This window comes from Eurosta solidaginis, chromosome 5 (assembly GCF_040869045.1).
Source record: "Eurosta solidaginis isolate ZX-2024a chromosome 5, ASM4086904v1, whole genome shotgun sequence".
Lineage (NCBI taxonomy): Eukaryota > Metazoa > Arthropoda > Insecta > Diptera > Tephritidae > Eurosta > Eurosta solidaginis.
The window spans coordinates 247,028,423-247,032,876 of NC_090323.1; positions in this window are offsets into that span (position 1 = coordinate 247,028,423).

Here is a 4,454-nt window from a genome sequence, read left to right on the forward strand (position 1 = left end):
ATTACCTAAAAGTAACGAAAAAGTTAGAATTTGCGGCGATTATAAGATCACCATAAACCCTTGCATTCTCATCGACGAACATCCATTGCCGTCTATCGAAGAATTATTTTCACAAATGTCTGGTGGTGAGAAATTCAGGAAAATCGACCTCACCAAAGCTTATCTTCAAATGAAAGTGCACGAAGAAGATCAAAGGATTCTCACACTTTCAACACATAAAGGACTATACCAGCCGACTAGAATAATGTACGAAATTGCAACTAGAAACCGTACTACAACGCCTTGAAAAACACAACATGAGGGCGAATTTCAATAAATGTGAGTTCATGGCAGACTCAATCACATATTGAGGTTATAAGATCGATCGTCACGGCATCCACATAATAAAAGAAAAAATGGAGGCAATACAACAGATGAAAGAGCCAACAAATAAGGATGAGGTACGTTCCTTTATCGGTTTAGTAAATTATTACGGCAGATTTTTTGAAAATTTAAGCACGGTACTGTATCCGCTAAATAACTTACTCAAAGACAAAGTGCCATTCGTTTGGGATGACCAATGCAAATTTTCTTTTAATACGGTCAAACAAAAAATATCATGTCCAAGTTATTTAGTAAATTAAAAGTTACCTTTAGTACTGGCAACAGACGCAAGCCCGGTAGGAGTTGGGGCGGTTTTAAATCACATTTACCCAGACGGTACCGAACGACCAATACAATTCGCCTCGCAAACTCTGACAGCTACGCAACAACGTTACAGCCAGTTTGACAGAGAGGCATATGCTATAGTGTACGGCGTAAATATATTTTACCAGTACGTCTATGCCAGACACTTCATTCTACAATCTGACAACAAACCAGTTACACAGATTTTTTACCACAAAAGAGTCTCCCTATATTATCAGCAACACGGATGCAACATTACGTAATTTTTTTGTCTTCGTTCGACTACGAAAACAAGTACCGAAAATCAGCCGAGCATAGCAATGCAGACGCATCTCCCGGTTACCACGAGCACAATCGGTAGCAACAATTTCCGAAATTGATATTATAGAATTAAACTACATACATAATATCCCTGTCACAGTGGACGATTTGGCTAGAGCTATAAAAGACGACAAAATAGTAAGCAAACTTGTGCAGGAATTAGAAACAGGAAAAACAGTTGCTAAAGAACACCGATTTGGAATAACCAACATGAATTTGCACTTCAAGAAGAATGTTTGTTGAGGGGGACACCTGTTTACATTCCACCACAACTGAGAAAAGCTGTGCTTGAGGAACTACATCAGGCACATTTTGGTACATCAAAAATGAAAACACTGGCACGTAGCTACATTTGGTGGCCTGGGTTAGATTCGGATGTTGACAACATCACTCTAAACTGTAGCTCATGCCAACAAAATCGGAAAAATCCTAGCAAAATTTAAACACACGTTTGGGATCCACCATCAAGTGTCTTTGAAAGAGTTCACATCGATTTTGCAGGACCGTTTATGGGGAAGTATTTCTTCATTCTGGTAGGCGCATACAGCAAATGGCCAGAAATACATATAATGAATAATATCACAACACAGTCGACAATCAAAGTTTGCCGCCAAATTTTCGCAATTCCAAAAGTATTAGTCAGCGACAACGGGACACAATTCACCTCGAATGAGTTTAGGCAATTTTTGCGAAGCAATGGTATTACACATAAACGAAGTGCACCATTTCATCCGGCGACAAACGGACAGGCCGAAAGGTATGTGCAGACGCTGAAAGATAAGGTCAAAGCTTTGCACAGCAGTACGAAAGACATAGGCACAAAATTGGCACAAATTTTAATGTGTTACCGTCGAATGGTAAATACATCCACGGGCGTATCACCAGCACAGCGAATGTTTATGTATGTATATGTGTATTAAGTCTATGATCGAAAAGAATCTTACAGACTAGATACAAATGAATAGAAAGATATAAAACTATATAGTCAAACTTATATATGTAATTACCGTGTAAATAATAAAAAAGAAAAAAGATAACAATGAGATGAATAAATAATAAAAATAAATTACAGCCACAAATCCAGAGAAGACTTGAACGTACTTCTCGACAAAGAGAAATCAAGAAGGAAACTCCCTGAGAGTCTATTAAATACGGTAAGTGCGCGGAAAATCGGGTCAAACATGCAATAGTTAGCTCTACCGACACGCAAGTAAAAGGGCAAGAAAGTACGAAGACACCTATTAGGTACATTAAAATTAACTTTAGCTAGAAGAGCTGAACAATCCAAAGAGCCAGTGATGAGATCATAAACAAACATTAGTAGATGCGCAATTCTCCGGATTTCAAGAGACTGAAGATTGATAAGTATGCATCGCGAGTAATAGGATGGGGTTGGATCGTCAAAGTTAATAGAAATTAAGCAAAATCTAATGAATTTTCTTTGAACCCTCTCTATTCTGGCAGAGTGGCCACTATAGATAGGATTCCAGACAACTGAGGCGTATTCTAATTTTGAGCGAACTAAAGTGATAAAAAGTGCCTTCCTGGTTTAGGGATCCTTAAAGTCTTTTGCATATCTGCGAAGGAAGGCAAGGTTTCTGTAAGCCTTCGGAAGGACATAACAGATATGACTAACGAAGGAGAAAGAGGTGTCGAAGACAACACCTAGATCAATAACTTCTTTGACAGAAGCTAGTGGAACACCTGAAATATCGTAGGTCGTGGTATGCAGGGTAGACGACTTGGAAAAAGACATTTGAAAGCATTTTTTGACATTTAAGTAGAGACTATTGGCATTACACCAAGCAACAAGATTATTTAGATCATTTTGTAGGAGCACTGCATCTGACGGGCCATTAATTCTACGAAAAATTTTAAGATCGTCTGCATATAAAAGGAAATCAGACGAATTAAAGCAGGAACCAATGTCATTAATAAAGAGCACAAATAAAAGAGGACCAAGAATGCTACCCTGAGGTACCCCGGATGTTGCCAAGAAAGGTTGGGACTTACAGTCTTTAATTTCGACGCACAAGGACCTATTCGACAAATAAGATTTTAACCATGATAGGAAAACAGAGTTAAATCCAATGCATTCCAGTTTAAATAATAAGATTTTATGAGATACTTTATCGAAAGCCTTCGTGAAATCGGTGTATACAGTATCTACCTGGCAACCGTCCTGAAATGCAGAGATGCAGAAATCAGAAAACGACACTAGGTTCGTAACAGTCGAGCGACCAGCCACAAACCCATGTTGGCATGGCTCAATGATGCTTTTGATGACAAAAGTTAGCTTCTCTTTTATAATTTTCTCAAAAAGCTTCGAGCAAACTGTTAGTTTGGCGATAGGCCTATAATTAGAGACGTCATTTTTATGCCAGCTTTAAAGATTGGACAAATGGAACTTTTTTCCACCTATCGATAAAAGTTCCGGAAGGCAGGGATAAATTGAATATATGCCGAAGAGGTATGCACAAAGATAAACTACAGAACTTCAGGACAAAGGCACAGAGGCCGTCACTGTCACATTTTAACGAGGGTTTAAGGGAGGACATAGCATTGCTGACGTCATCGCCGGAGATCACGAGGGAGCCAAAATCTAGACGATCATGGAGCCCGGTTCGCGAATAAGAGTCATTCAGATCTACAGTAGCATCACCAAAGTTTGATTTAACGAAATCAGAATCTCTATTATTGAAATAAAGTAATGATTCTACAGCATTACAACACTCCGAAACAGGGGGTGGGATAAATAGTATTTTTGCGCAGAACACCTTTCTGCGTTGGCGGCCTTCGGCCGCGCTTATAAAAAGTAACCCTGGGCTACGCCATGCCAATTCCAAGTGTGTGGTATAACCGTGGCTGCCACCACGGTGATGCACAATTTTTTTGTGGGTACGAACACAACAACAACAAATACAGAGATACAATTTTTCTTTTCCGGATTATTGTTCTCGACATTAATACGCGTCTTTTGACACCTTTCTCGATATTTGTGGTAGCGTATTAGCAGTAGACCCCTCAACTAGACTTTTACCCGTTTTTTTAGCGCACGCAAATAACCGGCGTTTTTTGCCCAAACCGAAATAAGCATGCGTTGCTACAATGTAAAGCATGTGTTCAAACGTCAAACTGATCACGCAAAACAAGAATTGGAAATCGGGTTAGGTTTTCACGCAGCAAATTCAATTTCGGTTGCTCTCATACAAGTTGAATGTGCATGAGACATTTTTGACAGAAAATGGCTTGCGTGCGTTTATATTATGTTGAGCTGTAAATTGAGTTGCAATTGATAGTTTAATAAAACTTAGGCTGGGTCTTTCAGTGTGAGTTCAAGCTACAGTTAAAGTCATTGTTTACTATATAGTTTGGCAGCTTAAGTAGAGGTTATGTTGCGAATAGAGTGGAAGGCAGTGGACTAGGCAGTCGAATGTCATATAATGAAGGAATGGTGTTCGGAGATT